The 23,152-nt window shown below is 41.1% G+C and overlaps 1 protein-coding gene and 1 long non-coding RNA gene across 10 annotated transcripts in view; one reads left to right on the forward strand and one right to left on the reverse strand.

The window, feature by feature from the left end:
- Positions 1-8,673, reverse strand: part of tbc1d5 (TBC1 domain family, member 5) — a 511,825-nt gene extending 503,152 nt beyond the window's left edge. For 4 of the 9 annotated variants that reach the window (XM_072575720.1, XM_072575718.1, XM_072575719.1 and 1 more), the window contains exon 1: positions 8,533-8,641. The gene's annotated coding sequence lies outside the window, so the exon portion shown is untranslated. The other 5 variants (XM_072575715.1, XM_072575713.1, XM_072575721.1 and 2 more) reach the window with 4 other exon arrangements.
- A 243-nt stretch (positions 8,674-8,916) lies between these two features.
- Positions 8,917-13,340, forward strand: LOC140480249 (uncharacterized). Its single transcript, XR_011961230.1, has 3 exons — positions 8,917-9,153; positions 11,362-11,477; positions 12,879-13,340. It is a non-coding gene; the product is annotated as an uncharacterized lncRNA (long non-coding RNA).
- The last annotated feature ends 9,812 nt before the right edge of the window (positions 13,341-23,152 follow it).

Here is a 23,152-nt window from a genome sequence, read left to right on the forward strand (position 1 = left end):
GGATAGGGTAAATAGGCAAAGTCTTTTCCCTGGGGTCGGGGAATCCAGAATTAGAGGGCATAGGTTTAGGGTGAGAGGGGAAAGATATAAAAGAGGGTGGTATGCGTATGGAATGGCCTGCCGGAGGAAGTGGTGGAGGCTGTTACAATTGCAACATTTAAGAGGCATTTGGATGGGTATATGAATAGGAAGGGTTGGAGAGATATGGGCTGGATGCTAGCAGGTGGGACTAGATTGGGTTGGGATATCTGGTTGGCATAGACAGGTTGGACCGAAGGGTCTGTTTCCATGCTGTACATCTCTATGACTCTATAACATCTTTCCTCCCGGAATGAGTCCAGAATTACACGCAATATTCCAAAAGTTGGCTAACCAATGTCCTGTATAGCCACAACATGATCTCCCAACTCCTGTACAAAATAATACTAAATTGACCAATAAAAGAAAGCATACAAAACGCCGTTTTCACAACCCTATCTACCTGCAGCTCCACTTTCAAGGAACTATGAACCTGCACTCCAAGGTCCCTTTGTTCAGCAACACTCTCCAGGACCTTACTCTTAAGTGTATAAATCCTGCTAAGATTTGCCTTTCCAAAATACAGCAGATCACATTTATCTAAATTGAACTCCATCTGCCACTCTTCGGCCCATTGGCCCATCTGATCAAGATACCATTGTATTCTGAGGTAACCTTCTTTGCTGTCCACCACACCTTCACCTTCGGCATCATCAGCAAACCTACTAACTATAACACCTATGCTCACATCCAAATCAATTATATAAATGACCAAAAGCAATGGACCCAACATTGATGCTGTGGCACACCACTGGTCACAGGCTTCTAGTCTGAAAAGCAACCCTCCACCAACACCGTCTTCTCCCTTCAAGCCACTTCAGTATCCAAATGGCTAGTTCACCCTGTGTTCTATGTGATCTAACTTTGCTAAACAGTGTACCAGGTGTACTGTTGAAAGCCTTACTGAAGTCAATATAAATTAGGTCATAGGAGTATACTTAAGAGGGAAATCAGCAGGACAAAAAGATGACGTGAAATAGATTTGGCAAATAGGGTTAAAGAGAACCAAAGGAATTCTACACATATATTAAGGACAAAAGGGTAACTTGGGAGAGGATAAGGCCCCTTAATGATCAGCAATGCCACTCATGTGCGGACTGTAGAAGACAGGGTAAGATACTAAACAAGTATTTCGCATTGCACTTGTAACGTGTACATAGTACTGTGGAGAAGGATATGGAAGATAGAGAATGTGGGTAAATAAACAGTGACATCTTGAAAAATGTCCATATTACAACAGAGTTGGCGGCGCTGAACATCTTAAAATTCTTGAAGTTGGATAAATCCCCAGGACCCGACCAGATGTACCCTAGAACTCAGTGGGAAGCGAGGGAAGAGACTGCTGGGCTCCTTGCTGAGACATTTGTATCATCGATAGCCACAGGCAAGGTGCTGGAAAACTAAAGGTTGGCTAATATGGTGCCACTATTTTAAAAAGGTGGTAAGGAAAAGCCAGGAAACTGTAGACCGGTGAGCCTGACATCAGTGGTGGGCAAGTTGTCAGAGGGAATCCTGACGGACAGGATGTATGCATATTTGGAAAGGTAAGGATTAATTAGGGATAGTCAGTGGTGTTTTGTGTGGCAAATTGTGTCTCCATAACTTGAGTATTTTTTGAAGGAGTACAAAGAGGATTGAGGAGGAAGACTAGTGTGTTTTGAGAAAATTTGTAGCTCAGGTTGAGGTTCTGGATCTAAGTTGGCTCGATAAGCTGGAAGGTTTGTTTTCAGACGTTTCGTCACCATACCATGTAATGTCAGTGAGCGTCCAGTGAAACACTAGTGTTATAACCTGCTTTCTATTTATGTGTTTAGGTTTCCTTGGGCTGGTGGTGTAATTTCCCTGATGTCATTTCCTATTCTTTTTCCTCAGAGGATGATAAATGAGGTCCAAGTTGATATGTTTGTTGAGAACGCTCTGGTTGGATTGCCATGCTTCTAGGATTTCTCTTGCATGTCTCTGTTTGGCTTGTCCTAGGATGGATGTGTTGCCCCAAAGCGGTGTCCTGCCTCATCAGTATGTAAGGATACGAATGAGAGTGGGTCATGTCCTTTTGTGGCTAGTTGATGTTCATGCATCCTCGTGCCTGTTTGTCCACTGTAGTGTTTGTTACAGTCCTTGCAAGGTATGTTGTAAATGCCATTTGTTCTGCTTGTTGTCTGTATAGGTTCTTTTAAGTTCATTAGCTGTTAACGTGTTGGTGGGTTTGTGGGTTACCAGGATGCCAAGAGATCTGAGTAGTCTGGCAGTCATTTCTGAGATGTCTTTGATGTAGGGGAGAGTGCCAGGGTTTCTGGACTCATTTTGTCTGCTTGTTTAGGTTTGTTGCTGAGAAATCAGCGGACTGTGTTCATTGGGTACCCATTCTTTTTGGATACGCTGTATTGGTGATTTTCCTCTGCTCTACATAGTTCCTCTGTGCTGCAGTGTGCGGTGGCTCATTGAAATAATGTTCTAATGCAGCTTCATTTGTGGGTATTTGGATGATTTCTTCAGTAGGTCAGTATTTGGTCTTTAAGTGTTGCTTACGCCGATCTAAAGTTCCTAATTGGCTGCTCGCTCTACTGTGACATCTAGGAATGGCAGTTTGTTATTGTTTTCCGCCTCTTGTGAATTTTATGCCAGTAAGGGTATTATCGATGGTCTTGAAGGTTTCCTCTAATTTATTTTGTTCAATGATGACAAAGCTGTCAACCACATAGTGGACCCAAAGTTTGGGTTGGATGTTGGCAGAGCTGTTTGTTCAAGTCTCTGCATTACTGCCTCTGTTAAAAACTCTGATATCGGAGATCCGATGGGTGTTCCATTGGTTAGTCTGTAGGTTTTGTTATTGAAAGTGGAGTGATGTTCTCCTTGCTAATGACGTTGGTGGTGTTTTGTTATGTGCTTTTGGTTCTTCTAATAATGTAGTCAGTGTTTCTTTGGCAAGGTTGATGTTGATGGATGTGTACAGGGCTGTTACTTCAAAGGAGACCATTATTTCATTCTCTCCTATCTTTGTGTCTTTGATGGTGTTCAGGAATTCTTGGGTGAAGTGAATGAAGTGTTTTAGTCTTTGGTATAGTTCCTTGGCTAATCTATATGTTGGTGTTCCAGGTAGCAAGACTATGGGTCTGAGTGAGGCTCCTAGTTTTTGAATTTTGGGTAATCTGTAAAGCGTAGTATGTTGGATCTGTCTGGTTTCATTTTTGAAAGTCTGTCTTGGTTAATTCTCCAGATTCCTGAAGTATTTTGAGGATGGCTGTAATTCAGTTCTCTAGTTGTGGGGTCAGCTATAATCGCCACCTATTGGTAAGTATCAGTATTTGCAAGCACTTTCTCAAAGTAGTTTTTAAGAGACTGTCAAGCTTCCCTTGTCTGCAGGTAGGATAACAATGTTTTTAATCATGTTGAGTCCTTCTCGTGCTTTCCTTTCTTGTGTATTAAGTGCGTTTCCTACCTTTTTCCTCCTCAAAATTGGTGCAACTGTCTGCTGGTTTTCCTCTGTGATTTCATTGCCTTTCAGTGTTGTTTCTCCTGCTGTTCAGAAATCTTTCTTGTCTGCATCCCAGAAATTGTAATTCAATCCTCTTACTAAGACAGCTTTTTAAGTGTCTGTTAAGGGTCAGTCAGATAAGTTTTTTTTATCCGTGCTTCTAGGTCGTCTGTGTTGTTATTTTGTGCGAGTTTATTGAGATTTTTCTGCAGGTCTAGTTTCTTTCATTTTCTGTGATTGTCGATGTCTAACGTATACGGTCGTTCTACTGTGTCTGTCAATTCATGGTCTGTTGTGTTCGTGAGTAAAGCTTCTTAGCAGCAAATTTCCCAGTTATATTTAAGAACAAGCCAAACAGAGCCACACACAAGAATTCCTAGAAGCATGGCATTGCAACCAGAACTTGATCAACAAACACATTGACTTGGATCCCATTACCACCCTCTGAGAAAAATTAGAGGAAATGATATCACTACAAGAAATGACACCGCGAATCCAAGGAAACCTCAACACACAAATAGAAAGCAGGTCATAACACTAGTGCTTCACTGGAGGCTCACTGATCATGTTACCTAGTATGATGACAAAACATCTGAAAACTAATTTTCTAGCTCAGCAAGCCAACTTACATCCAGAGCTTCAGTAAGTTCGACAACGTCCTTCATCGTAGAGTGGTTAGTAAGATTAGATTACATGGAACACAGGGAGAACCAGACATTTGGATATAAAACTGACTTGAAGGTTAAAAACAGAGCAGGATGATGGAGTGTTGCTTTTCAGACTGGAAGCCTGTGATCCACAAGGATCGGTGCTGGGTCTACTGCTTTGTCATTTATTTATGATTTGGATGTGAACATAGAAGGTATAGTTATTAAGTTTGCAGATGACACCAAAATTGGAGGTGTAGTCGACAGTGAAAAAGATTACCTTGGAGTACAACAGGATCTTGATCAGATGGATCAGTGGGCTGAGAAATGGCAGATGATGTTTAATTTAGATAAATGTGAGGTGCTGGGTTTTAGAAAGACAAATCAGGGCAGGGCTTATACACTTAAGGGTTAGGTCCTGGGGAGTTTGGAGTGCAGGTTCATAGTTCCTTCAAAGAGGAATCACAGGTAGATAGGATAGTGGAGAAGGCATTTGGCATGCCTGCCTTTATTAGTCAGAGCATTGAGTACCGGAGTTGGGAGGTCATGTTGCGGCCATACAGGACATTATCAAAAAGCATGCTGTTGGAAAAGCATAGTAAGTTAGGCAACATCAGAGAGATGGAGGGATAGGTGCAAAATGCTGGCAAATGGGACTAGATTTATTTAGGATATCTGGATGGCATGGATGTGTTGGATGAAGGGTGTGTTTCCGTGCTGTGCATCTCTATGACTCTAAGAGTTAGAAAATATCATTAGTGCGATCAGGTCTTTGTTGACTGGCATGGGCATGATGGGCTGAAAGGCATTTTACAACAGAAGAGGAAATTCTGGGAATGTTACTCAACGTTAAATATTTCGATGTCTATGTCCATCATGACCATAGGACCACCTAGTAACTAATGGTCACAATTCCTTGGCCTTTGTAGGAAAGATCATAAGTCAGAATTCTGACCTTTTTTTGATGGAGTTTGCTAATTGAGCTTATAATAAAGATTTGTTCATTTTGCTAAACTTGATGATATATTACTAATGCACTATGATGTGGATATTATTGAGGCTAAGTTTTGGATAACAAGTGAATGAAGGTGAATGAATGCAAGTCTTTTTTATGTTGCGGGTTTTCATTTCTACGTTATAATGAACATTTGGAAATTGTGTCTTTTTTCCTGGGGCACAGGCATCTTGGGAACACATATTTCTCTTCACGGACTATGAAAAATCTGGAAGTTATCGAATGGTTTGGACATTTTCAGAACTGTAAAAGATTTACCATGTGGTTTTCCCCAACGAAATGAAGTTAATCATTTAATGTGTGCTATAGGCCACTTGCTGTTTTTAGAAAAACAAAAGTGACTTTCAAGAAATCAGGCTAAGCTTTAAAGGAGACGTGACTCTTGTGGTGCAGTGGTAGCATCCCTATCTTTGAGCCAGGTAGCCCATATTCCAAAGGTGTACAGTAACGGCTGTCAATAGGTTGATTAGAAAATTTTTTTCCTCCCAAGGAGATGAAATGAAATTATTGGCTCTTCATTACTGTAAAATTTGGTTTTCCAATGGCTACAGGGCCTCTGTGCTACTAGTTGCCTAACAACCTCTACTGGACTTAAGTCTATAAAACAAAAACCTAAGTAGTCAATAAGAAAGACGCCTCAGAAGCTGCAGGTCTCTCATTTTTCTTAGTAGTTCCTGGGAATCTAATACGTTTTTCAACTGCTCGTATCTTTGACACATTTCTGAATGTCTCCTATCAGTCTACAAGTACACCAATTTCATTTCATCAACAGGAAACCCAGTGGGCTGTGGGAAATCATCATATTCTATCCTTTGATTTCCTGCATTTGCCAAACACAAGTTTTGTTTATAATAAACTCATTACTTCCATTAAAAGCTTGACTGCTGGTCCACGTTAATTTCAATTATACAAAATACAAAAGGAAGCTAAACAAGCTAGATAAATTCACAGATCACTGACCACACTGCAAACATATGTAGTGGGCGTGACCATTATTTATATCATACAAATTACACTAATCATCAACATATATCTCAATTACAAATCCATCACTTGAACTCAACATTCCAATTACTTGGCCAGTTCAAACAACTGCTCAGACTTTGTTAAAGCGAAATAACTTGTGGTTAAGTCGTTCCAGCCAATCCCATTTCTTTTAGAACTGTTGTGATTCCTTATTACACTCGAATTTTTAAAAAGTCACTTTTTGTTACAGCCCACTGAAACATAAGGCTGTACGTGCGTGCTATAGTGGTGAAACACCCCAGAAGTGAAACTAATCAAATCATTGTGTACATTAGCTCTATTGGCTCTTCATACCTTAGTAAAATGAAAAGCTTTTGTAATGTATAGTTGGCGAGAGTAGAGATGTTTTGCATAAATACAATGTAAAAATACATATGTAGATAAGTTATTTTCAACTAGATTCAGTGCATCTGACTTTTCAGGCTGTACTGTTCAACTAGGTTAAAGCCTGCATTTAAACAAAAATGCAAATGACTTCAACATAAATGTTTTGTAATTGTTTTTGCGAGCACCATTATACTTAACTGCTTTATTTCAGAGTGGTTGGAAGCAGGAGAGAAGGAGAAAGACAAAGTTTTATGCAATGTAGAAATTATTTTATTCATTTTGCCTGCTATTTGAGATGGCCAACCAAATTCACAAAAAACACGAGAACTGTAAATCAAATTCATTTTTGAAAGTTATCTTCTCTCACTACCTTTCTGGCAATCTTCCACTCATTACAATTTACTATGTGAAAACAACTCCCTTTTTTTGTCAACTATCTCAAATCTATATGCTTTAGTTCCAAATCTTCCACTCAGTGAAAGCAATTTATCCTTAGTTAGTCTATCAAAATTCACCCTAACTTCTGTACATCACCATTATATTTCCCATTGACTGTGTTCTAAGGAAAACAATGCCAATGTCTTTAGTTTCTTCACTTAACTTAAGTCCTTCACCATGGTATGATTCTCCTCTGCGTATTCCCAAAGCTTTGACATTTTGAGTACATGGTTTAATTTACAATGCAAATGTTGAAAACTGATGGAATTTTTCAAACATAAAATTGAGAAAATGTACCTGCATGTACAATAAGAAGAAATTCTTTAGTGCTACTTAAAGTTCCATTTATGAAGGAATTGCACAGAATATAAATAGGAGAAAGTGGGGACTGCAGCTGCTAGAGAGTCAGAATCAAAAAGTGCTGTGATGGAAAAGCACAGCAGGTCAGACAGCATCTGAGGAGCACGAGAGTCGACATTTTGGGCATAAGCCCTTCATCATGAATGCTGAACATAAATAGTCATTCAGTATCACAGAATACTGAAACGTCACTTGGCCTACTGATACATCACGATATGTCAAAACTTGTTTTAAAAACCTAGTTGGTTAACTTTTATACACCTACAAAGTACAATGCAGTTGCATTGACTGCAGTTACAATACAAGTGTACACAATGTTTCTCAAAATTGAACTTCTATACAGTATCCCATTAAACTGGTTATATGTTACAGGACACAATTGGATTATGATAATGCAACACAACCTTCCCTGAGGATGCAGGAACAAAACAGAAATGTTTCATAACGGATATAGGGAATACTGTCAAATACTGCAGCTTAATTTCTACAATGCACATTAAGCTAAATCCATTATATAAACAGTGAAGCTTTAAACTGTTTACTTTTAAAGCTAACTCGATTGATTAAACAAAAATCACTTCTTCATATGTGTACCCATGTCTCCTTAGATCTAATGATGAAAATGAACTAGCATTTGAGTTAAGGCTTCCACATATAAAATTTCACTTGAATGTTTTGCATTAATATTGGGCATGTTAATTTCAAGTAGTAGAAACATACGTTTGCTTTAAAAATGTAACTGGGTTCATAGTATGATTAATTTTAACCCTGTTCAAAAATAACCTTCCATTCGCAAGAGGGACTGACGTTAGACAGAAAAATGGAAAGGGGGTCGCCGAAGTGTTTGGGGGAAGTGGGGAGAGGGTTAATTTTATTTTCTTCCAGTTTGTTGAAATTCCACCGCCTCTACCTCGGCATGTCAGTGGCATTTTCATCACATCAAGGTTTCACAATTTACGGGGAAGCAAATGTACAGTGTTAGAACCAAGAATGATTTATCTTCAGAGCTCACCTCCGGCTCTACTCGACCTCAGTAAAAGCCTTTAAGTCTAGGCCTGACAATATGTCACGGGGCGTTCAGCAGTCTTGTAATGTTTAAGCAGACGACCCCCTTCCCCCGCCGGGACCCAAGCCCTCTGAGGCAGTGGGCGATGCTGTTTGTTTACCTGGTCCGCCGCACGGACTCCGCCTCCTTCAACCCCGTCCCAGTGACAAGAGATTGTAAACCCGCGCCACCGCAGCCACCACCAGCCAGACGACCGGCACAGCGCCTGCGCAAAACCACACCGCCACCAACCAGACGACCGGCACCACCAGAAACCAGACTAACCGATACAACGCCTGCGCAAACTCGCGCCACCAACAGCCGGAAAACTGCTCAGCGCCTGCGTAGATCCGCACCACCCTGGCAGCCAAGGTAGCACTGCGCCTGCGCACTGCCGCCGGCCAACCAGCGCGTGAGTGCGCATCTACTGCGTGCGGCTCACAGCGTCAGCCAAATAGCGGGGCGTCTGTGCAGCCTGTCGCAGAGACAGTGACGGCAACAGGTGGGAATAGTGTGTCTGTCATTGAGCGTGCAACACCAGAAAAATAATCCTCACCTTACATTTGCACCAAAAGTAAATACATGCAACCTACGATGTGAAGCTAGTGAAAGATGGCTTGGATACAGCATTCAGAGAATACTTTGACAGTCCTACTGGCGATCTGCACTCTCTGATGACAGATGACATGCCATCAGAAAGATGTTGCGTGAACATCATACGCAGATGGAGGTAAAATACAGGGTGTGTAACACATGAAAGTGCTAGCCGTGGAATCCAATACAACCTTAGAGTACACATGAAAGAAGTGAAACTATCACTGTATTCTAGCAGATGAAAGGCTTAACAGACAATCAATTTTTCAATGTATAATTTCAGTTATATCACACTGTAAATTTTTGCTATAAATTCTGTGTTAGGATTGAGCCCTCCACTATCACCTGATGAAGGAGCGTCGCTCCGAAAGCTATTGTGCTTCCAATTAAACCTGTTGGACTATAACCTGGTGTTGTGTGACTTTTAACCTTAGAGTAAGTAGCACACACGAGAGCGTCAACCTTCATTATCAACCACCATTCTAGTCAGCGCTGCATCTCCATGGTGGAGGCACTGATGCTAAGCTTTCAAGGTAGTTTCCAAGACATTATGGGGATTGATTATTATCCATAGACCAAAATGTTTCCAGGGTTTCAGGATATCAGTAGTGCTTTTAAAACAAAAGCCAAAGCATTACAGTTGCAGGAAATTAGAAACAAAATCAGAAATAGCTGGAAAAACTCAGCAGGTCTGGTAATGTCAGATTCTTTTTTTCTGAGATCTTACACATTTGATGCAACTGCAATACACCAACTTCTGTGAACAGTAACCAAATTTTACTAAGCACAGTAAAGTACAAGCTTTGTACAATGCGTGTGAGGCATGGTCAGCGGTCTCTCTCTGGAGGAACCTTTAACACACACCACACAGAGCTTACAAGGTCTTGGCAAAAGCCTTCTGAACAAAAGAAACAGTCCTTTCATCATACAAAATCCTTACGTCACAGTAATGCCCAAAGACAACCTCCAGTCACTCCCTCACAACCACATGCTACTCAAGATACAATGCAGTGACCACCTCACCTCCAGAAACAACTTAATGCAAATCATCCCTTTGTAGTCAAATCTGTTGCAAATCGTTTTTTGTAACTATAGGATAGGAGTCAAATTCCAACTGTAATGTTCTGATTGATTTCTGGATGAAAATGTAAATCATCCCTGAATGGCAAGGAAATGGCCATGTAAACCTCCCACATTCCACCTAGAAGACAAAGACACACCACCCTACTCCCAGGGCATTCAATTTCTTGCAGACCAGCAGAGCAAATTAACTCTTTAATATCACATTCCCTCCTTTTATCATTCATGATAACCACCTAAATGACAGTACCACCTTCTTCATAATCTTACTGCCAGTACTTAAGTTATCGACACACAACATACAATGACAATTACAACAAAAATTACTAGCCCATACAGTAGATAGAATCTGCAGCATCCTCCTGCGTGGAAAAAAAATCACCAGTAAAGTTCTTAAATCCACAGTCCTTAGTGACCACTTCACCCTGTCCAAGTTGAGTGGAAACAAGCCAGTTATCCAAGATCTCCTTCAGTAAAGTCCAATCTGAAAATAAAATCCAGTCTGCCCTTGCACACCACTCCACAAAGAAAACTGATTTCTTGAATGAGGGCAGTTAAGTACTTTAAAAAAAACTGCTGAGACCTCCATCCTTGCGGAGGCACTTCAGAGGAGGATACCAGCGCATATGAGCGTGAAGTGCAGCAGCTGCAGCTGCAAGGTGAGTGAATGCAGCATTCTTTGCTGCTTTAGCTCCTGCTCTGCTGTTAACTATAACAAAGCCAACTGGCTGTTTTGATGTTAGCTTGATCAGTGAACCTTCATATCCCGTAAATGATTGAAAGAGAAAGTAAAGCTCAGGTGGTTTAATATCCATAGGATGGTCACTGACAAAAAGCATACTGACCTCCTCATCACTGTTGTTAGCTTCTTCACTTTTCATGCTCATGACTGAGGACCTGATTGAATCAGTTGGATCAGGTTGTGAAGGGGCGGGCAGTGGTCTGAAGGTGTGCTTTACCTATAAATGGAGAAACTCTACAGACAATGTTAGCTGCTGAAAGTATCTTTGCATTTCCTCTCTCATTCCTTCCTTGCTAAGGTGGTTATCGGTATGAAGACAGTCACACATTTAACTACACTAAATTGTGTCTGCTTGTTTCAACATTTTTAGTCGTAGTGAAGTCTGTTACTCTGTTCACTATTTAAGATATTATCAGGTTTTATACAATCCATAAACTTCTAAATTGTACTGTATAAATATTAGGTCTACTGCTCCAACCCCGCCCTCATTTCGGGAACTCCGACCACAATGTCGTGTTTCTTCTCCCAACTTAGAGGCAGAGCTCAAGCAGGAGACCCTCTTGTGGATACAGGAGCAGTGCTGGTTCGAGGAGGCAGAGGATCAACTCTGGTGCTGTCTGGAATCGGGGCCATGTTCAAACAGTCTGCAGGTACCACCGTCATAGGTTTTATCAGCGTGTGTGGAGGAAGTCAATCAGGGTGTTCCCCAACAGGGAACCCTGGGTGAATAAGGACAAACAGAACCTGCTATGAACCAGGTGTGAAACCTTCAGATCAGGAGACCCACTCAGATTTAAGGAATCCAAATATGGCCTTCGCAGAGCCATTAAGACAGCCAAGGACCAATACTGATCCAAACTAGTGACCCAGACAGACACCCGGTGACTATGGCAAGGACTGAATGACATCGCAGGTTCTAAAAAAACGTCAGTACAAGATAGCAGACGATGACACGTCCCTCACAGTTCGTCTCAATGCCCTCTATGCTCACTTTGAGCAGAATTTCAGCAAAGAGGTAACACCAATTCCAGCAATTCCTGACGAACCTATCCCAACAGTCACTGCATCAGAGGTCAGATCAGTTTTCTTTCATGTAAATCCAAAAAAAGTGATGGGACCAGAAGGAGTACCAGGCCATGCACTAAGAGCATGCGCAGATCAACTGTCAGAGGAACCTTTCTGGAGGAACCTTTAAGACACACCTCGCAGGGCTTACGGGGTCATGGCAAAAGCTCTGTCTGAGCAAAGGAAACAGTCCTTCCATTATACAAAAACTTTACATCACAGTTAGTAATGCCCACAAGACAACCCCCCAGTCACTCCTTCACAGTCACATGCCACTCAAGATACAATGCAGTGACCACCTCACCTCCAGAAACAAAATAATGCAAATCATTCCTTAATGGCAACAAAATGGCCATGTAAACCTCCCACATTCCACCTAAAAAGTAAAGACACATCACCCTACCCCCGGGGCATTCAATTTCTTGCAGGTCAGCAGAGCAAATTAACTCTTTAATATCACAGTAGCATCCGTGGAGAGAAAGTAAAATTAACGTTTCAGGTCCAGTGCTTCTTCTTCAGAACTGATTGTCCTGAAGGAAAGGTATATATGTTGGAGCTATGGTGGGAGAAAAGGAAGGAATAGACAAAAAGTGGCATCCAGAGAGCGGAACAACAGTTGGGCAAACAAAGGAATGGGTAAAGGTCAGCCTGAAGGATCAATATTTGCTGATGGGAACCATTGGTGGCTGATAATGGGTTGGTTGTGATCGTAGCCCATGTGCTGACAAGGCCTGGTGTGTGGGGTTTTGGGAAGGACATTGGAAAGGGTGCTCAGTCTCTAAAATTATTGAACTCAATATTGGGTCCTGAGGCCACAGGGTCCCCAAGAGAAAATGAGATGCAGTTCTTCTAGCTTGCACTGGCGTGCTACAGGGAACATGTTGGTGTGTTGAAGTGGCAGGCAACAAGAAGCTCAGGCTCATGTTTGCAGACAGCATGTAGGTGTTCTATAAAATAGTCACCCTGTCTCCCTTTTGTCTCCACAGTGTACAGCAGACCACATTGTGAGCAGCAAAAGCAGAAGACTAGATTGAGTGAAGTGAAGGTAAATCACTGCTTCACCTCAAAGGTGTGTCTGGGCCTTGGATAATGAAGAGGAAGAAAGTAAATGTAAAAAAAAAGGTGTGACACCTTCTGCAATCACCTGGGGGTGCAGACGAGTGTTGGGAGAGGAGGAGGAGTGGGCCAGGATGTCCTGGAGGGAATGGCCCATGCTGAAGTCTGACAAGGGAGGGGACGTGAATATATGACTGGTTGTGCCATCCTGCTGGAGAAGCCAGAAGTGGTAGCTAATGATTCTTTGAATGTGGAAGCTGGTGATTTGGTAAGTGAGGACCAGTGGGACCCTTATCACTGCAGGATGGAAGAGAAGGGTTGAGGGCTGAAGTGTGGGAAATGGGTTGAGGGCCCTCTCAGCCACACAGTGGGAAATCTTCGGTTGAGGAAGAAGGTGGACAATTTGGAGAACATCTTGTAGAAGCTGGCATCGTCAGAAAAGATGCAACAGAGACGGAAAAACCAAGAGAATGGAATAGAATCTTCTAAGTGCTATTATGTTTATTCTCTCACAGGCTAGGAGACACCCAGATCTTGAGGCTATTGACAATGGGATACCAATAGCTAAGTAAGAGAATTTATGATAGCTATACACGCAAAACACTGCAGTTCTGGAAATCTGAAACAAATACAAAGCATGGTGATGAAATTCGGCAGGTCTGACAGCATCTGTAAAGAAAGAAACAGATTATATTTTGAGTCAGATATGACTCTTCAAGCTCATAGTTTCTAGTCAATAGGAGCTCCTGGAATGTTGATAACAGTGGATTCAATTATGGTAATGCCATTCAACATCCAGGGTATTGATTTGATTCTCTCTTTTTGGAGATAGTCATCACCTTGTACTTTTGTGCTGCAAATTTTACTTACCAGTTATCAGTGCAAGCCTGGAAATTTTCTCCAGGTCCTGCTCTACTTGGACATGTATTCTGCTGTATATGGGCTGCTCCAGTATCTCAGAAATTTTGAATAGTGTAGAACATTGTGCAATTATCGAACATTCCCACTTTTGATCTTACGATGAAAGGCAGGTCTTTGATGAAGCAACTGAAGATGGTTCAGCCAAGGACACTACTCTGAGGAGCTCCTGCATTGTCGTCCTGAGACTGACCTCCACAATCACCCCAGTCTTCATTTGTATGACATATGACTCAAACTGGTGGAAGGTTTTCAACTGTTTGCAATTGACCAGTTTTTCTGGGTCTTCTTATGTCAGATTAGTCAATTGTTGCCTTGATGTCAATCTTCCTTCACCTCTGCATTTCAGACCTTCAGACCATGTTTGGACTAAAGCTGTAATGAGATCAGGAGTTGAGTTCTCCAGGCAGAATACAAACTCCACATCAGTGAACAAGTTATTACTGACCAAGGTAATGGAACTGTAAATGACCTCCTCCATCACTTTGCTAATGATTGAGAGTAAACTGATAGGATGGCATTGGATTGGATTGAAGTTAATCTGAATTTAGTGGGCAGGACATACCTGGGAAATTTTCCACAAGGAGTCATACAGCATGGAAACAGACCCTTTGGACCAAGCAGTCCATACCAAACATAATCTCAAACCAAACTAGTCCTACCTGCCTACTCCTGACTCAAATCCCTCTGAACCTTTCCTAATCATATATCTATCTAGATGTCTTCTAAATGTTGTAATTGTACCTGCAACCACCACTTTCTCAGGAAGTTCATTCCAGATGTGAACCATCCTCTATGTAAAAAGATTTGCCTCTTACATCTTTTTGAAATCTCTCTCCTCTCACCTTAAAAATGTGCCCCCTAATCTTGAAATCTCCCATTCTAAGGAAAAGACAACTACCATTAACTCTATGTATACCTCTCACTATTCTATCAGATCACCTGTCAACCTTCTATGCTCTGGTGAAAAATATCCTGGCCTATTCAGCCTTTCCTTGTTACTTAAACCTTCCATACCCGACAACGTACTGGTAAATTTCTTCTGAACCCTCCCCAGCTTGATAATATCCTTCCTATGACTGGGCAAGCAGAACTGGACGCAGTATTCCTGGAGAGGCCTCACCAATGTCCTGTACAACCTCAACATGACTTCCCAACTCCTATATTCAAAGGACTGAGCAAGCAAAGCATGAATGCCAAACACCTTTTTAATCTGTCTATCTGTGATGCAAACTTCAGAGAAGTACCTGCACTCCTAGGTCCTTCTGTTCTACAACGATAACCAAGGCTGTCCTATTAATTGTATGATCACTGTCCTTGTTTGTTGTACCAAAATTCAATACCTCCCATTTATCCAGACTGAACTCCATCTGCCATTTTTCAGCCCATTGACTCAATTGATCAAGATCCCTTTGGAATCTTAGAAAACACTCTTCACTGTCTACAATGCCACTAACTTTGTGTCACCTGCAAACTTACTAACTTTGCCTTCTATATTCTAATCCAAATCATTTATATAAACGACAAACAATAGAGGACCCAGAACTGATCCCTGTGGAACACCACTGGTCACAGGCCTCCAGTCCAAAAAACAATCCTCCACCATTACTCTCTGTCTCCTGTTGGTAAGCCAATTATGTATCCAGTTGATAAACTCACCCTGAATCCAAGAGATCTAACTTTACTAATTAGTCTATCATGCAGAACCTTGTCAAAGGCTTTATCAAAATCCAAACAAACAATGTCTACTGTTCTGCTATCCTTAATCTTTTTGATAACTTCCTCAAAAAACTCACTCAAGTTTGGGAGACATGACTTTCCTTGCACAAAACCATGCTGACTATCCTTAATCAATTTTTGCCTACATAATCACCTCCAACAATTTAGCTAGGAGAAAGTGAGGACTGCAGATGCTGGAGATCAGAGCTGAAAAATGTGTTGCAGGAAAAGCGCAGCAGGTCAGGCAGCATCCAAGGAGCAGGAGAATCGATGTTTCAGGCATAAGCCCTTCTTCAGGAAACAATTTAGCCACAACGAAAGTCAGACTCACAAGTCTATAGTTCCCTGGCTTCTCCTTACAACATTTCTTAATCAAAAGTACAACATTAACCACCTGCCCGTCACCTCACCCATACTTATTGAAAATGCAAATATTTCTGAAAGGGGTCTCATAATTTCTTCTGTTACTTCCCATAACATTCTGGGATACATTAGATCAGGTCCTGGAGATTTATCCACCTTTATAAAGGTAGTTTTTCTATAACACGATGGTTGTGTTATTGTCTAATCCCGTGTTTTAGAAAAATCACGCTTTAGAAACAGCACTTAAACTGTTGGTGCTGTAATCGTGTTACAGCGAACACACATTTTAAACATTCATGCATTAGAAACAGCATCCCCAATTCAGTAATGCGTTATAGCAAATTTGCATTATAGTACAACAATCTGTATTCTCTAAGCTCTCTTGAACGTTCTCTAATGTGAACTATTTTTAAAATATCAAAGTTTATTTCTCTGCATTCTCTAGATTCCATTTCTTTCTCCACACTAAAAACTGAGGCGAAATATTCATTTAGTATCTCTCCCATTTCCTGGGTTCAACACAAAGACGACCTCCTTGATCTTTAAGAGGCCCTTTCCACTCTCTTGTTACCCATTATTGAGTAGATGCCAGCAGAACAGTATGCCGTATCACTGTTATGGAACAGCTTCGTTAGGGGTGCAGGTTACTCCAGACAATCAGTCTTCTGTATTATTTCTGGAATTCTATCACAGTCTATAGTCTTTACCGCTGCAGTATCTTCAGCTATTTTTTGATATCAAATGGAGCAAATCATATTGGCTGAAGACAGGCATCTGTGATGTTGGGAACCTCAGACAGAGCCAAAGTTGATGATTTGTTTGACACTTCTAACTGAAGAGGAATGCAAATACTTCTGCCTTGTCTTTTGCACTGATGTGCTGGTCGCCCCTATCATTGAGAATGGGATATTTGTGGATTAGTTGTGCTGGAAGATCACAGCAGTTCAGGTAGCATCCAAGTAGCTACTTGGATGCTGCCTGAACTGCTGTGCTCTTCCAGCACCACTAATCCAGAATCTGGTTTCCAGCATCTGCAGTCATTGTTTTTACCCCAATGGGATATTTGTGCTGTCTGTTCCTGTTATTAGTTCATTTATTTTCCACCACTATTCTCAGGTTGATGTAGAGCTCTGCAGAACTTCAATCTGATCCAATGGTTGTGGGATCATGTAACCCTGTGTGTTACTTGCTGCTGCTGCTGTTAAACATGCAAGTAGTCCTGGATTGAACCAAGTTGACATCTCATTTTTAGATATTCCTGGTGCTGCCCTTGACATGCTTGTTAATTAAGGAAAGACAATGTGGACTTCTTCCAGGAAAATCATGCTTCATTTGCTGGAGTTTTTGAAACTATAGTAGAGAAAGTTCATCAGGATAATGCTGTTGATATGGTGTCTGTGAACTTCCAGAAGGCATTTCATATAATGTTACACAACAGATTTGTGAGTAACGTTAAAGCTCATGAAATGAAAAAGAGAGTAGCAACATGAAGATAAAATGGCTGAATGATAGGAAACAAAGTAATGGTTAATGCATGCGTTTCAGGCTGGGGGTAGACTTGCAGTAGAGTTTCCCATGCTTCACTGTTGGGACCCACGCTTTACCCGATAATAATCTAGACCTTGGGGTGTAGGATATGCTTACTAAATTTGTGGAATGATACGAAGCTTGGAAACGTTGTGAGGAAGACAGTTTAGAACTTCAAACGAATATAGTCAAGTTGATGGAGTGGGCAGATAGTTGGCAGATGAGTCAATATGAGGGAGTATGAGGTGATACAATTTGGTAAGAAGAACATGAAGAGACAATCTCAAGCAAAGTGTATAACTCTAAAGAGGGCACAGAAGCAAAGACACCGAAGTGTTTATGTGCTTAAGTCATTAAAGATATCCAAAACTTTATAATTAGGGGCATGGAGTACAAGGGCAAGATGGTTATCTCAAACTTATATAAGTCACTAGTTCAGCCTCGGCTAGAGGGTTGCATTCTGTTCTTAGTGTTGCATTTCAGCAAGGATATGTTGGCATTGGAGTGAGTCTAGATAATATTTATGAGAATGGTTTCAGAGTTGAAGAATTTCAGTTATGAAGATAGATTGGAAATATTTGGACTTTTTTTCAATGATCAACAGTATGTTCATCGTCATTATTAAAATAGTTTTTAATTTTGGAATTTTATTAATTAAATAAAACTTTCACCATGTGGTATGATTTGATTCAAATCCATGTCCCCAGAGCACTAGTATATGCATTTGGCTTGCTATTCCAGTGATATTACCACCGCAGTACCCCTAACCTGAGGAAATAAGAAAATGACACGAGGACTATATGGTGGGGAAGTATAAAGCTCCATTAGTAATGTAAAATTGAAAAGCAGAATATTTTTAAATGGCAAAAGATTAGGAAATGATGATATTTAGACGTACCTGCCTGTCCATTGTACTTGAGTCACAGAAATTTACTATGCAGGTATAAGAAACAATTAGGAAAGCAACTGGAATGATAGCTTCAATTCCAAAGGGATTGGAGTACACAAGTCAAGATATCTGTTTTGATCAGGTGAGGAGGGATCAAATGGTTCCTCTTTCCCCATCATTATTTGAGTGCAACAGGTTTTTCTGAAAGGGTGCTTGCAAGCTCAGTGAGTGTTTAACTGTTTCTGTGCTGTTACTATAGAAGGTACAAGCATAATTTTGAGCCTTTGAAAAGAAAAATATATTTTTTGCAACTAACCTAGTCAAAGTAAAAATAACAAAACTTTCTAACTTATACATGCGCATATACTGGAAATTCACCCACACACACAAACCAATAAGTTACTTCCTGTTTTCTCATGACTATTTCCCTAATATACCAGTTTCTTTGAAAGGGCAATATTGTCTTTTACAGGTTATTTATTTATTTTTCAGAGAGATAGAGATTCATATTCTTTATAAAAATGTTCATGAGACTATACTACATGATTATCAGGAGTCAAACCTTACCACTGTTTTCACAGGTTGACTATAGATTGACTCCTTAGGTTGATTTTTAAAAATTATTAAAGGCTAATAACATAAGAGAACAAACTACCATTGCAACATGCCTTTATAAAATACAATAACTCACGAGAACCACATACAAACATATTTATAGACCTTGTTCCAATAGAATGCTTAGGCCTGTTAATTCCTGTTTTTCTCAAAAGAACTTTTAAGTTTAAAATATAAGCCAATTTAAGGAATAGAGTTGTGTGTCTTTAAAGCTAAAGATATTTTACTTCACCTAATTTACTTTGACAATTAAACAGAAAGTGACTTCACATTTATCCTAAAATTGCTGATATTCAGAGGAATATGCCTGTCCCTTGTATGTGAATCACACAAAGTTATCATGCAGGTATAACAAGCAATTAGGAAAGCAAATAGTACAATAGCCTTAATTACCAAGAGATTGGAGTACACCAGTAAAGAATTCTATTTTGCATCTGGAGTACTATGTACAGTACTGGAGAATGTTAATGCAGTGGAAGCAGTCCAGAGAAGGTTTACAAGACTAATATCTGGAATGAGCGGATTTCCTTATGAGAACAAACTAAACCAGCTAGGCATGTATCCTCTGGTGTTTAGAAGAGTCAGAAGTGACTTAATTGAAATATATAAGATTTTGAGGGAACTTGACTGGGTGGATTTTGAAGAATGTTTTTTCTTCTGGGAGAATTTAAAACAATGTTTAAAATAAGACATAACCATTTAATGTGGAGGTGATGATGTTGGACAGGGGTAGACAAAGTTAAAAATTAGAGAACACCAGATTATAGGCCAACAGGTTTATTTGAAAGTACAAGCTTGGATTTTTTACTTAACTTTTTTTTTCTCAAGAGGGTTTGGAATTCCTTTCCTCAAAAAGCCTTTGAGGCAGATACTTTAATTCTTTTTTAAGGGAGAGATAGATAGATTCTTGATTCCCAGAGGTAGGAAAAATTATAGGGTATATACAGGAACCTAGAGTTGAGGTTAAAATCAAATTAGCCATGATCTTATTTGAAAGGCAGAGCAGCCTCAAAGGGCCAAGTGGCCATACTCTTGTTCCTTGTTTGTTTGTTTGTAATCAAGCCACAAATCATGGATTTCCTGCAGCATTTATCCCATAATAAAACTATAAATTCAGGATCTCACTTCATCTAAAGCAATATGGCAAATCTCGATTGACATTAGAAATGCACCTCCAGACAAAGGCTCACATGGTATGATAATGGTGTTTTACATTGACCATATTGTCATGCAATTACAATTATTTTATCAAGATTTGAAGATGCCGGTGTTGGACTGGGATATACAAAGTTAAAAAATCACACAACACCTGGTTATAGTCAATATAATTGGAAGCACTAGCTTTCGGAGCTCTGCTCCTTCATCGGCTGGCTGTGGAGAATAAAATTGTAAAACACAGAATTTATAGCAAAAGTTTACAGTGTGATGTAACTGAAATTATATATTGAAACAGACCTGGATTGTTTGTTAAGTCTCTCAGCTGTTAGGATGACCATGGTGATTTCAATTCTTTCATATGTAAATCGCAAAACCTTTTTAAAAAGTTACATTCTCAAGTGAACTTTAACAATTGGTGTCATGTTGGCCCAGATAATGTATTGACGGTGTGAGCTTCCCTGAGTGAAATTGTCTGTGCCACAACGGTCAGACCGATTCTAATCTATAAAATGGATTTACAGAATCTTACATGGATTCTCGCAGTTTTTGAGCAAAGTAAAATGTAATTCTGCAAGTACAGATTCACCCCACAGACTTATATAAGTATGTATGCATGCAGGTGCATGTGTGTGGGGGGGTGGGGCTTATGGGTGTCTGTGAGAGAGTGTCTGTATGTGTGTGAATGTGAGCATAAAGGGTATATGTGTGGGTGTGGGAGTGTATGTGTGAGCATATGAGAGAGGGTCTGTGTGAGTGTGTGTCTGTAGGAGTGTGTGTATGTGTATATGTAGGAGTGTGTGCACACACATACACACACTCCTACAGACACACACAGTCACACAGACCCTCTTTCAAACCGCTTCCCGCCCCCCTCCCCCCGACACGCACATGCACACATTACACATATAGGTTTGTGGGGTGAATTTGTACCAGCAGAATTACATTTTACTTTGCTCAAAATCTGCAAGAATCCATGTAAGATTCTGTAAATCAGTTTTTTTAGTTTGGATTAATCTGACCGTTGCGGCACAGACGGTCTCACACAGAGAAGCTCACACCTTCAATACATAATCTGGGCCAACATGACACCAATTGTTAAAGTATCTTTCCAAGTCTATATGGTGAGTGGCTAAGAGGGGAATTTGCTCCAATGGTGGTGCTCCAATGTATCTGTTGCATTGTGGTTATGAGTTTGGAAGGTGCTGTCTAATTTGTAGGCCTTTTCTATAAAGCATGATTATGTAGCAACATCTGCAATTTTATATAAGACGACATCTGGAAACTTCTATACAGCCTTGGTTTCCTTACATAAGAATACAGATACTAGCCATTGAATAAAAACTGCAAAGTTTCTCTAGATTCATCCTGGGGTGAAGGGCTTGTCCAATGAGGAGAGTTGATTCGATTTTTAGATTAGATTAGATTACTTACAGTGTGGAAACAGGCCCTTTGGCCCAACAAGTCCACACCGACCCGCCGAAGCGCAACCCACCCATACCCCTACATTTACCCCTTACCTAACACTACGGGCAATTTAGCATGACCAATTCACCTGACCTGCACATTTTTGGACTGTGGGAGGAAACCCACGCAGACACGGGGAGAACGTGCAAACTCCACACAGTCAGTCGCCTGAGGCGGGAATTGAAGCCGGGTCTCTGGCGCTGTGAGGCAGCAGTGCTAACCACTGTGCCACCGGATTAGACCAGGCCTATGTTGCTGAAATTAAGAATAAAAGGTGATGTGAGATGAAACATTTAAATTGCTGATGAGTTCAGTAAGGTAGACACCAAAAGATGTTCTAAATTCTTTCTTTACCATCTTGTGAGTGGATGCTGCCTATTAATTTTTTCCCTGCACACAATTTCAAAGAGCAGATGGTTCGAAAACATTCTCTCCAATGGAAAAGGTAGAAGATTCAAATATGGAATGACAGAGGAGGTAGGAATGAACATTTGAAAGAAAATAGAGAGGTTAAAAACAATGACTGTAGATGCTGGAAACCAGATTCTGGATTAGTGGTGCTGGAAGAGCACAGCAGTTCAGGCAGCATCCAAGGAGCTTCGAAATCCACGTTTCGGGCAAAAGCCCTTCATCAGGAATAAAGGCAGTGAGCCTGAAGCATGGAGAGATAAGCTAGAGGAGGGTGGGGGTAGGGAGAAAGTAGCATAGAGTACAATGGGTGAGTGGGGGAGGGGATGAAGGTGATTGGAAATGTCGGTGGATGATTTGGTTTATGCAAAGGTTGGTAGGGTGGAAGGTGAGCACCAGGGGCGTTCTGTCCTTGTTACGGTTGGAGGGGTGGAGTCTGAGGGCAGAGGTGCGGGACGTAGACGCGATGCATTGGAGGGCATCTTTAACCACATGGAAAGGGAAATTGCGGTCTCTAAAGAAGGAGGCCATCTGGTGTGTTCTATGGTGACATTTCCACCACCTCCAAACAAACCCCACCACCAGGGATATATTTCCCTCCCCAACCTGTTCCGCCTTCCGCAAAGACCGTTCCCTCCGTGACTACCTGGTCAGGTCCATGCCCCCCTACAACCCACCCTCCCATTCTGGCACTTTCCCCTGCCACCGCAGGAACTGTAAAAGCTGCACCCACACCTCCTCCTTCACCTCTACTCCAAGGCCCTAAAGGAGCCTTCCACATCCATCAAAGTTTTACTTGCACATCCACTAATATCATTTATTGTATCCATTGCTCCCGATGCGGTCTCCTCTACATTGGGGAGACTGGGCGCCTCCTAGCAGAGCGCTTTAGGGAACATCTCCGGGACACCCACACCAATCAACCACACCGCCCGTGGCCCAACATTTCAACTCCCCCTCCCACTCTGCTGAGGACATGGAGGTCCTGGGCCTCCTTCACCGCTGCTCCCTCACCACCAGACGCCTCGAGGAAGAACGCCTCATCTTCCGCCTCGGAACACTTCAACCCCAGGGCATCAATGTGGACTTCAACAGTTTCCTCATTTCCCTTTCCCCCACATCACCCTAGTTCTAAACTTCCAG

Source organism: Chiloscyllium punctatum, chromosome 8 (assembly GCF_047496795.1).
Source record: "Chiloscyllium punctatum isolate Juve2018m chromosome 8, sChiPun1.3, whole genome shotgun sequence".
NCBI classification, from domain to species: Eukaryota; Metazoa; Chordata; class Chondrichthyes; order Orectolobiformes; family Hemiscylliidae; genus Chiloscyllium; species Chiloscyllium punctatum.